This window comes from Seriola dumerili, unplaced genomic scaffold (genome assembly GCF_002260705.1).
Source record: "Seriola dumerili isolate Sdu_G_001 unplaced genomic scaffold, Sdu_1.0 BDQW01000191.1, whole genome shotgun sequence".
Classification (NCBI taxonomy): Eukaryota; Metazoa; Chordata; class Actinopteri; order Carangiformes; family Carangidae; genus Seriola; species Seriola dumerili.
The window spans coordinates 9,888,154-9,901,454 of NW_019174446.1; positions in this window are offsets into that span (position 1 = coordinate 9,888,154).

Genomic DNA, 13,301 nt, shown 5'->3' on the forward strand with positions numbered 1-13,301 from the left:
TAATTGGGTCATATTTTTGTAGCATTGTCCATTACTCTAAGGTTAAACAAGAATTAAATATGTTATTTAAATTGTAGACTCTGGGATTCAAAAGTAAAATTGTTAGAGAGTAAGAAACACAAGCAAAGCAATGATCAAACTGGCTTTGAACAAACCCAGAGGTTAATCCGACTTTTCAGAGGAGTAAATGAAGGCAAAAGGTAAATGTAGTACCCAAATTTCTGTAAATATTCATTACAGTTTATAGTTGGCAATACATACTGCAGCCTAATTTCCTAGTGAAATAAGACATTATTAGCAGCGTTTTAGGAAGGGTCACTTTTAGTTTTACCTACAGATAATGGGGTATAGATAATCTGGTTGCACAGTTGGCGTGTCTCTTGTCTCTCTGCTCATATTTCTTGCTCCAGTAGACATCAGCGTGGCGATACCGCCCCTCACTCTCCTCAGTACCAGTTACTTTAGTTAGAGTAAAATTAACACAATTGATAAATATAATGGTCAGACCTTCGAAGTTAAGATCCAAGTTGCAAAAACAACAAACAAAAGCTAATTATGCTTTCAAGACAGCTCTTAAAGAAGGTGCAAAAGACCAATGGGATTCAAATTCATTGTTTTCCATTTAGTTTCACTCAAGTCAAGAGTTTTCTTTAATTATATATGAACAAAATCCAGATCATCTCCACTTATTTCTAGATTTGTTAGAAATCTGAAATCTGAGTCACTTCAGGCTCTGTACAATATCCCACTCTCTGATTTTGGGAAACGTGTCTATGTCACACTGCAACTACTTTACCTGACACTCACTATTACTGTCGACACCGTGGCACCCATACTGTAACATGTGGAATATGCACATATTGGCTGCAGTGTACACTGTGCAGTCCTGGTCCAAAACCTCCAAAAACCATTTTCGAAAATCATCATCAGCTCATGTTCCAGTTAATTAAAGTTAATTTTATTTATTTACAATCACAGGACATTATCTACATGCTCCGACAATAACAAGAGGGCAAAATTAGAGAGCCTCCTGCACATCACATCTCCCACGATTCAATGCTCCATTTAGTCCAAAGTGGCTGATGATTATGACAAGCTGGATTACCATCAACAACAGCAGCCCAATGGTGAGGTGACGGCAGTCGAGGTTTGGATAATTTAGCCGTTTTTAAATTCAAAACAGGTTGTTCCATCTCATCCTCTCTCTTATGTTTATGAATAAATGATTTCTCATCATTGGCTTCTCTCCCTGTTCATTATAACTGAAATTACTGGCCAACACTTTCACTCATACTAATTCACCAGGCTGCCGTCTAACCACACATTCACCACACAAACACACACGCGTATCGAGACACGTGCAGATGTACACACACTAAGACAAAAGGTGCAATAGCTTTGTAAATGTGCTCTTGAGCGCATAATGTTGTGATGTGTCCCCAAGCATGGAATTGACCCAGGCTGTCAGCCAATCAACAAAATCAATTACAATAATTAACTACGCACACGGTAAGAGCTCGCACACACACGCACACACATACAGCACTACATACACACATTTAGCATCTTTACAATGAATATCTGACTCATCCAGAGAACAGGAATGAATGTACAGAACTTAATTAAAAGTAAAGCATGACAATTATTTTTTTCTTGACAATGAGGTCAGAGTTTAGATTCAACAATGGCAAACATCCACCATCTGGCATCTTTACTCCATCCATCCTACTTCTGTCACTGCTGCATTGGAAACAGCAACACAAAGTGCCAGGTCACTGCGTGCACCCTCTGAGGACTGAGCAGAGAACAAAATCTACATTTCCCTCTTCAGTGCTTTTTAAGGCCAAAGTAACAGCCAGTGAAAGAAGAAACAGCAACAACAGTCCACTGTGTTGCGCACTGCTCAATTTCTGCATTAAGAAGCAGCACCAGAGCCGTTCACACAGATATTCAAACAAATGAGTGTCTAATGTAACTGAAGCTTTATATGCAGTACAGACTATATTGTGTCCTAAAAGATCTATTCATATACAGGCCAGTGCAAATAACGTGCATTAGCAAAGGTGATTTGTAGAAAATATAATGCTGCTGAGAGTATGTTAGGCCATGGTGCTGCAGACAGCGGTCTGTTTTACTGTCGGTCCATCACTTTCATCCAGAGTGAGATATCTCAAAAACAACACAATGTATTGCCATGAAATTTTTGTAAAGCCATTAATGTTGCCCTCAGGAGTAATCCTATTTAATTCAGTGACTTTTCATTTAGGAAGTTTTCACTTATAAACCGGTTTTTGTTTTTGGTGATCTCCTGACTTTTCATCCCTTGTGCTACCCTGAGTCTGACAGTGTTGGATTCGAGTGTCTGTATCTTGACAACTATGTGATGGATTGCCATGACATTTTTTGACAGATATTCATGGTTCCTGGAGGACAAATTCAAATTACTTTGTTGATTCGAAAATTTTTCTTGTAACATCATCGTCAGGTTTATTAACAAAAACTGGCAAAACTAATAACTTTCCCCTCAGACTCTGCAGCCAAACCATGATGATGAGCCTGGCACAGTTTCAAAGCACAGATTATTGTCGTAAATACAGAAAATGTAATTCCTGATTTAAAGCATGGGATAGATGATGGGATTGGTTGACATAAGGAAGTCACACTTAGTACAGTAACCTGGAAAAAACAGACAAGTAGACTATCAAGTTAAGTTCACAGTATTTCCATTTCAGCATTGCCATGTCATTTTGGTAATTTCACAATATGTCACTTCAGATGTTACAGTAAAACCTGTTCAGTTATGTGTTAAAGCAAATGTGTCACAACTATCTTTGAGAGAATTCACATGCAACAATAATATTAACACTTTAATAAATATGATGTAATAATGCATGAATGGAGTAACATTCTTGGACTTAAAATATTACAAATATGCCTTGTTTGGTCTAAATAGCAGGTCAATTGCTTCATTTTTTGCAGTATAAGCCTTCCTGGAATCACCCACGCGATAGTAGTGGGAGTTCCTGATGATATCCAGACATTTGTGTTGTATATACAAACATCCTCAATGGGTAGAACACACACTAATCCTTAAGCTCAAATCCCCGCTGACCAGATGTTGCAGCTTACAGAGACCGGCTGGGCAAAAATTAATGGCTATCACATGCTCCCTAATGAAGGGATTGGGCAGGGCATGCTCCCATAGTGTCTGGGAGGTCGTCCACGTTCTGCTGTGATTCACTGGGATCAAATACCAGGCTAATTTATGCCTTCACAATTTGTCTCACCTCTCTCCTTTCTGTCTGACTGCAATGAAAAACATGACCTACAGAACTGCTAATGACAACTAGAATAAAAACTTCTTCGAGAAATAGAGAAGGAGGGAAACAGAGATGAGAAAAATAACTGAGAAGAAAGAGAGCGAGAAGGATGAAGGGAGTGAGTATAGAAGAAAGAAAGAGGGGAAAGCAAAGAGTGAGAAGTAAAAGAGGGCAGGAGAAAGAACGAGGAAAATAGAAAACCAACTTTCATTTCAAAGCAATCAATACAAAAAAATACAAAGCAGCCTCATAATCTAAAGCAAAATGGATCTGAAACAAAAACTAACCTCTCAAAGATCAATGTAATAAAATGAATTATTTTTTAGGATGGAATTCCCCATTCATTTATCCATAAAACAGATCAATGAGAGGCTTGTGTCATATGTTGGTTATTGATTTTAAACAACTTCAAAGAGAGAAAAAAATTCTTGATTTGATTTCTCTGTGTAATGTTCCTTTAACCAAGACCTGCCGCTTCCCTGCTCCTCTAACTCCACATCCTGGAAGGAATGTGAGCCACACGCACGCACGCACGCACGCACGCACACACACACACACACGCACAGACACGCACAAAGGAGGGTCAGCTCAATGATTAAGTGTCCCTCTGGGTCATTTTCATATGATCTCCATCCAGATAACTACTTCTGCACTTCATAGGTTGCATATAGCAAACACAGACTCCCATGAACTCATGTACTGCACACAGTTGCACACATAGCTAAACACAAACACAAACACACACACACACACATGCACACACACTACCATGATAGGAAAAGGAGATGGGATCTTTTTGCTGGAATATGGCGCTGAACTTTTTCAGTCAAAAATAGTAGTCAAAATAATAACATTCAACATCTACATCACCTGAACCCCAGACCTTGATCACAGGATAAGAAAAGATTAGTGGGTACTTTGGCTTTAGGTCTGAAGCCAATAAAGTTACTCTATTAAAAGATATTTAAGAAGAGGAGGAGTGTGTCAGAACATCTGAATCTCATTCAGAGAAACACACATCTGTTGCGTTTTAACACATGATATGCTAATATAGCCACATAATGACATATTAGCATACAGTATGTTCAACTGGAACTCAAATGTGTGTTTCTTGTGAAGACTGCATCCAGATTTGAAACATCCATGACAAAAAAAAAAAAAAACACCGTACAAAACAGACAACAGCCCACTTTTTGATGATCACTCAGTTTGATTAAATCAGGCTTGCTGAGGCGAAGCTGATTGCGAAGCACACTGGAGCGTTATATATTGTGCAGCACATTGCGCAGCAAATCACATTTTGAAGCGCACCGTTACAACACATTACAACACATTTATCAACACCCCTCAGGAGCACGTCAGCACTGGCAGCAGGGTGGCAAGCATTGCCATGCTGCCACAGTGAAATGGCATAATGATATGGAGGTGATACGATCATGAGTGTGATGTAACCTGATTGGATTTTGCCTCCACATGAAAGAGAGAGGATGGACGAAGGAATGAGGAGATGACACAGATGGATCCGGCGAGGGAAAAGAGAAGGATATGGAGATAGAGGAGGTCAGAGAGGTGAGGCTTGAGGGGAAGAAGAGGAGAAGAGTGATGAAGGGAACAGATGGGAGGAGGGTGAATGGCCAAGGTGGGAAGTGGAGGACCTAAAGGCAAAGAAAAGTTGAATGGGGTGGATAAGGGGAATAAGAACTCACGTAGGGGGAAGGGGAAGGGAAAGAGAGGAGGAGGAGGTGGAAGTGGAATGGGAGGGTGAGAAGCAGAGCGAGGAGAAAGAAAAGATTGGAGAAGAGGAAAAATTACTTACCTTGACCCTGTGCCTTACTGGGGAAACTGGAAACTAGGGCCAGTAATACCAGTGGAGCCCACAAACACCACCTGATCTGCTCTGTTGACAACATCCTCACAACCAGCAGCCTAGACCTGCACAGAGAGAGGAAAGATTATACTGAGAAAATGACGAAAAAGCAAAGAGGAAAAATGTGAGATGGAAAGGCAGAGAGAGGCAGAGAGAAAGAGGGGCTTCAGTGACAGAAACACCAGGAATGCCATTCAGCTGCAGAGAGAGGGTCAAGAAGACCCACCTTGCCCACGCAGCCCTAAGGCGCTGATCTGGAATCAGTTACTACTGTCCAATATCCACTTTGATACAATTACAAAGCTGTAGCCTAACAGTCTAGACTGACCGCAGAGCAGCGGTCGAGCCTCCCGCCTACACAGAACAGGCCGAGGGCGAAACAGTGGAGGACTTTGTTTGAGAGAATAGAAAAGAAGAGAAGAGAGAAAGGCCTGGCAGAAAAAAGGATGGATGACAGACAGAGTGATAGACAGACAGGGAGAGAGAAGTTTGATTGACAGTGAGAAGAGGGAAGATTTTGAATGCCATATTCCAACAACAAGAGCAAACACAACAACTCCTCTCCTCTCCCCTCTCTATCTCATCTCCTCCTTTCACCCCTCACTTCTTGCTCTCAGCACCCTCTCCTCCACATTCCCTCCCTTTCTTCCTCTCCTGACCCTCTCCTCCTCCACCTCTCCACCTCCTCTCCAGTCTCCCACTCATTATTACACACAGACATCTTATCATTCCTCTCCTGGGGAAACTCTCATACACCTTGCTGAGAGTCCTATGAATAAAACAGCACGTGCAACAAAAGTTGTTCCAAGATTGAATCATTCTCTGATGTAGAGGTAACCCGGTGGCAGTGGGAGAACAGCCAGCTCCTTCAATTCAGACAGTGTCAAAAGGCCAGAAAAATGACAGTGCATATTAATAAGCATAAAATACTCTGTAAAATAGGACTGATTTTTTTTTTTTTTTTTTTTTCATAGATCAGCCTCAGGACATGAAGAGGGAAATGAAAAGGATTGAAAAGAGATGATTATCTCCCATCTTAGTCTCTCTCTAACACAGACACACAAATAGAAATGCAAATGTCCACATACACAAATGAGAGTTAATCTCACTAAATTGAGATTATTAGAATTATACCACTTCTCTCTCTACTCATGTAGCTAATCCCCAGGGTATAACATAACTCTTAATATAATTAAGCAGTCTATACAGGCTGGATGTGCAGGCTTGTTAGACTATTTGTGGGATACAGTTTTGCACACACTCAAATGCCAATTAATTACGGTACCAGACCGCAGACGACCCCAGCACACATGCACCATGCAAGACTGTGTTTTTAAAGAACCACATTTTAAAGGGCTAAAGCAACAGACATATGATACTTGTTTTATTCTGAGAAAAACGTCTTTAGCCCAGTAAAATCAACACGTTTTATTTTTAAACGATTTTTCCCCCCACCTGCTTGTGAGACTGCACAAGTTTGATTCACCGACCGCAGCCAATATTTGTCTTCGGTGATCATTTCAAAGTGCTGCTGATTGGTGTTTAATCTAGTTTTTAAAGCCAGATTTGGGTCAATCCTATCACATTCATTCAAATTAACTCGTTGTGTTCAAACACTCCTGCGCCGCACACCTGAGAGCGACGCACTCAAACACACGCACCATGAATGAAATCGCCTTTCATACCTCTCCAGTCATCAATTCAAAGCGTCCTTTTTATCCCCAAAGGAAATCCTCTGAATACCAAAGATTGCTGCTGCTGCCTCCCAAAGGGTCCCTCTTCCTTCTCACTCTTTCTCTCCCCCTCTCTCTTTCTTTCTCTCACTCCTTCTCTCCGGATACAATTCGGTCAGTCCGGAGTGGGTGTTTCTCTCCTCGTTATTCAGCCATCCCTCCCTCCAGCTATTCCTCCCTGTCCCAACCCTTTCCTTCGCCCCGGATCATCTCAGGGAGAGAGAGAGAGAGAGAGAGAGAGAGAGAGAGAGGGAGAGAGGGAGGGAGAGAGAGAGAGAGAGAGAGAGAAAGAGAAGACGCGACTCAGTGCCGCTGCGCAAAAACCTCCGCTGCCAACCTGCAGGTTTCAATTCGGCTCCAGCCCCTCGGGGCCCTTTATGTGCGCCTCCGCGATAACGACGGACTTGTGGGGGACATTTCCGGAATCTGTGGCTTTAAAGGAGCCATATGGTCAATGCTGTAACTCTTTATTTTTTGTAGTGTTTGATTTGTAGAAAAAAAAAAGTCCGGCTGAAAATGGCTCTGTGCGCTCGGGGCAGGTGCCTGGCCATGTCCTGCTGCGCTGCCAGCTTAGATGTTAAAGGCACAATGACACAGGCTTTCATCGCTGCTCAAAGTTAGAGTTACAAAAAAGAAACAAGCTGACTTTATAGTTATAAAGGCACATGGAACATTTCAAGTTCACAGTTTTTCTCATTTGCAAATGTATCCATAAATGTCAAAATAGGCTCAGTCAGTTTTGAACAGTTTCTTTCCAGCTGGGAAGTTGCTGATGGAGCCCATAATGCCAACAGATTGCTTTTAATGTTTCCAGTATAACAATAATCCTGTCAGCTACCCTTTGTTAATGAAGTGATCTTAAAGTAAGACATATAACTTTATCGACTACTAGTCTAACATTTTTCCTGGATCAGGAGAATTGTCAAGACTCAAATGTTGGATTTAGAAAATCTGATTCAATACCAAACATTTTTAAAGGAACTGTTTTTGAAGTAGGTGTGGGAATGGGAAAATATTAATTCGTCTTAACCTGAGACTGAATGCTGGAAATCAGGGTGCATATACACTTATTTCCAGTGATGTCTGTCCATAAGCACTTAGGATGTTGTTTGATAGTTGCGTTTGCAAAAACTTTTAGGCTCTATGGTTGAGACCAGGAGTTATGGCTGTCAAGTTGTCCGGCATGTTGATGATTTTATATCAATAGTTTGACATTTTGGGAAAAACACTTATTCTCAGTCTTCTCTGAGAGTTAGATAAGAAGATTGATACAACTCGTATGTTTGTCACTTAAATATGAAGCTAAAGCCAGGAGGTGATTAGCTTGTAACACAAGATGTTGTGTTTTATTGGGGTTTACATGAGCCAAGCTGTTTCCCCGAGTTTCCAGTCTTTGTGCTATGCTAAGCTAAACATGGATAGATATGAAAGTGGTATCACTCTTCTTATATCCCTCTGCAAGTTTCTTTTTCCCAAAATGACAAACTATTCCTTTATTCTAGACTAAAATGAGCATTGCAATGGATTGGTCAACACCAGCACTTTCCTCTGTCAGCCTGAGAAAAAAAGATTTGAGTGCACTTTGTAATCCTGTTTATACACTCAGCTCCTCCGCTGTTGAAGAGACTTTGTGACTTGCCCTGAGGGGGGAGGAATGGAAGTCATGAGAAACAGAGGCTGGTGAAATGTGCCAGTGGCTGGCTGAGTTAAAAGACAGAATAGCTACTCTCCAGGTGTGTCCCTGAGGCACAACATACACAACACACATACATGGTCTCAACGCACACATGTACGCCTTAGCTAAACAACTGTCCAGATGCCATAAACACTATAATCAAGAGGATAAGGCTTCTCCATCCTCCTCCCTCCTTCCTCCTCTTTTTTCCTTCAGCCTCTTCCTCCCTTCCTGTCCTTCTGTCATCCTCTTTCCCCTTCATCTGTTGCCCGTCTGCGACAGACCACACACAAAACAAATATACCACATGCACACACCACTACAAACAATGAGTGGATGGATGTTATGACTGAAGATAAATGATCAGGTCTACCTCAATAACAATAAATATACAAATATATTTATATTTTTATACATCAGTTCATGCATTTTCTTTCTTTTTTTGGACCTCTTCTGATATTTTCGTCCTCTTTTAATTAATTAATTGTGGTCTGGTTGTGCAGCTATTGTCAGTTTATAGACATTTATTGAAAATTGCAATGTGAGTACATTTTGGTCAGCAAGGGATTCATAACAAGGGCATTTGATGAATTCAATGTATTGTCCTGACCTACACATCTTCCTAAGCTGCATTACTTTTGCACACTGTCTATGTAGCCATTGTCCTAAGTCATAATTTCTGTCTTTCTAATGCCTTTTATTTTCTTTTAAGCCATGCTAAATGCTGCTTAGTCAGTCCTCCACTTTGGTCGAGATTTCAAAATCTCAATAACTATGGAATTGATAAATTTGCTATGAAATTTTGTACAGACATTCATGGTCCCCAAACAATTAAGTAAAATGGTTTTGGTGATCCTGTGATTTTTCCTTTTTTAAGTTCCCTTTAGGATTTACTTTAATAACTTTGTCACTCCTTAACTTAATTATAATAATAAATACCTGCAAAACTAATGACATTCCCATCAGCCTCACTTGTGATTTATGTGCAGCGCCACAGTATTAAGCAAATGTTTTCACTGCACTGGTTACAATATCATATTTAAGACTCCAGATGTAAGCTGGTGACTGTATTCTCATGTCTGGTAAAACAAATAAATAAATAGCAGGGCATGGAAATGTGTCATTCTGGAAACAAATCAATGTTATCCAGACAACTTTGTAGTGAATAATAATATTCATAATATTTATACTGAAGAATGATGACAAACCAGCCATTTGGTTGCAGGGCTGCCGTTAGGAATTATGGCAGTGGGACAAAATTTTCCAAATTCAGCCTTTCATCCACACCCACCCTTAGCTTTAAAAACAATACTGTCAATTTCAAACAAGCTCTTAGCCATTAGCCTTGTAGTGACAGACGGAGTCTCTGACAACCATTTCCAACCATAAAAGGAGACATCACAGGAACAGTCTGGTCATTTTCTTGCAAACTTTATACCTAGTAATTCACTAATTGCAAGCATTAGTATTATAGGGTTGTAATATAATAACTTTCTATGAACAGTGCTGCTCTGTTCTTGTTACGTGAACGTGCTAATGTTATGTCAGTTAAGTTAAGCTAGTTTAAGCTAAGTTTTACTTGCTAGTCTACGTAGCTCCTCACCTCTGCCTCGGTCAGCATCGCCTGTCATACCTGGTGGTTCACATTTTGGCTTTTCTGTTCTGGACCTGATTGTTAACGGCTCAGCATTTTACCTTAGCTAGCCAGTTCGCGGCGAGTTGTGCGCAGTTCACTTGTCAAATGTTTCGACCGCACCATTTTCACAACAGGGGGTGGGGTTTGAGAGCAAAAGTTAAAATGTGTTTTCAACACATATCTGTTTGTAAATACATATAAACTCTATTGTCTGTCATTTAAGTTAGTACGTAGACTATTGTACTTGATTTCATATAAGGTTCAGCCATAGATATTTGCATGACCTTTGTATACCCCACCCCCCCGCTTCTGGCCCGGGGTCATCTCTACCCTCAGACCTTCCTGACAGTGGGGTTCTTTTGTTGACAAAATAAACAGCATTAAAATCAGTTATGCTCAGCTAGCTGAGCTCTTTGAAATACTGTTAAAGTTGGAGTGTGAATGCTTTAAACTGTAGGTTATATGACAGAGACTGTGTTTGATCATTTTTGGTTTAACTTTGTATTCTGAGTCGCTGCAGTCCCAGGTGGTTTATGACTGGCAGCTGGTCTCTATGGACTCAAAGGCCAGCAGACCTAATGATCTGCCCGGTGGATGAACCACATTGCTGTTTTCCCTGCATGTCCCCTTTCATTTTTTTAATCACTTTTTCATTTCTCTTGATGTACTCTCTCTTCATTCTTTTCCTTCCTTCTTGTTCTCTCCCTCTTTCTCTCTTTTTACCCTATAGTCCTAATCTGTTCATCCTCCTTCTGTGTACCTGTCTATCCCAACTGTGGCTCTGTTGAATAAATGCATCAGTCACATGGTAGAGTTGATCCACAGGTCATTTAGCTCAGCACCATATGGTCCAACTGTGAGGCTTCATAAAGTTTTTAAAGTCACTGCACCGCAACAAATATCTGTTTATTTCAGGTACTCCTCTTTCCTAGTGCTCAGGTTATATAGTGTTAGACTGTAACATTACTGTCATACATACACACACAAACACAAGAACAGTTTCATACTTCAGTAAATACATCAGATTTGCACAAAAAACCACAGTGATTCCTGACAAGTCTGCATACAAGGTTGTAACAGTTTGGTGGCATGGAGTCGGGGTACATCCGTAATACACCTCACAGTGCGTGCAGTTTAGATCAGCTGTCTCGCTGTGTGCGCATGCAGGTGATATGTGACAGATATCACATTTGTAAAACCTGGATGGTGCAGCACTGGAAGACTTTGTGGTAAGACAGTATGGATAAAAGGTAAAAACTTTGACAGCCAATTATACTCAGTCTGACACTGAGAAGGTTTAGGGAAGTTTTATCCACACAAAACACAGTTTCTTCTTTTTTTAATGAAACTGTAAGCACATACAGTTTTTCATACATAGTTTTTCCTCCAAGGTGCTATGGTTTAGGAGAACTGAACAGCAGTCGACATAATTGTTGTTTTCCTGATTTTTGTGACATCTGTGGTGATAAGCAGTCTTTGGTGTTTAATACTCCCTGTTTGTGCTGGACCAACATATTGTAATAATAAAAATGATCAAGCTCCACCACAGCTTCTTGTATTTCCTCTACCTTCCTATAATTATTGCAAACAATCCACCATTGTTGCTTTGACAAACAGAGAGAGCATGGGCTCTGTGTCGAGAAGGATATCTCCCAGGAAACAGGAACTCCCTCATTGGTGCTTAGAAGAGCACATGTCTAAGCTTGAAGTTGCTGAAAGATGAAGGTTTATTGTGTAGCATCAATCAGTGGAAGGCAGAAGGAAGTGAAACTCGCTAATATGAAAACGCATAAAATGTAAAGTCAAATAAAATGCAGCAGAAGAATTCTGCAACCTCATGCAGTTTCAGGAACTGCAGCATTTAATAATGTGAGTTTTACTTTTTTTATTTGATTCAGTTTTTCGAATCAGTCTCTTGCGCGCGCGCACACACACACACACACACACACACACACACAGTGACTAAAGTCTGCAATGTGCAAACACTCATATTGCACTTAAACAAAGGCCTCCCTAACTTTTCATTTTGTTCCGCTTTCACACATAAACATACCAACTCACACACACACACACACCTGAAGCCCCCAGCCCTACATTTTTAAGACTCAGGGATAACCCGAGGCGTCAAGCTTAGCCCTCTGCCACAGTGACAGACAACCCAGATCACCGTGTCACTCACACACACAATGAGGTGCATTTAAACCAGCAAAAGAAACATGGTTTGTTTGTCTCATAAGCTCAAGCAAAAGACCTGGACAAGTTCAAATAGAGTTGACAGATACAAGGGAGTGCATGGTGAAACGAGACGCACGAACTAACATCTCATGCTGTGAATTTCAACCTTTTTTCTGCTGGACACACACACACACACACACACACACACACACACACACACACACACACACACACACTGCTCTTGAGCACTGTGTTAATAACAAACAGCAGGTTAATATGAGGGCAGCAGTGGACTGAAGTGACCGCAGCCTTCTGATTAGTCCAACTAGTCACAGTTATTAGTAGGCTTGTCATCTGGTACCAGGTCTATCGTTCCCAGAGAGCTGCTAAACTGACAGCTCTTAAGGTCATGGTTCATTATGCAGCTTTTTATGGTGGAACTGTACGGATGGTTGGAGGTGATTTATTCAAGAAAATACTGTTATTTATTTAAAAACTAATTCAAAGCCACAGACAGCTGTTTAAGTACTTATGACCAAAGGCATCTTTGACGTGCAGGGTACATTGACCAGAGCAGTTTAAAGGTTGCACACTGTGAGGATTTTTAATTTGCCATTTTTAGTCATGCTAGCGGCATGGTCGATCGGATTCTTTGGTCCAGACTGAAATATCATAACAGTTACTGGATGCGTTTCCATTAAATTGTGTAAACTGACATTCATGGTCCCATGACTTTGAGTCTAGTGACATTTGTCATTTAAGTGAAATGTTGCGACAACTATTGAAGAGATTGCAGTGCCATTTTGTGCACACATTCATCTGGACACACATGGGGATAAAAGCAAGGACATAGCACATTGGTGAAATCACTGAGTTTCAAAAGTAGAAGAAGTAA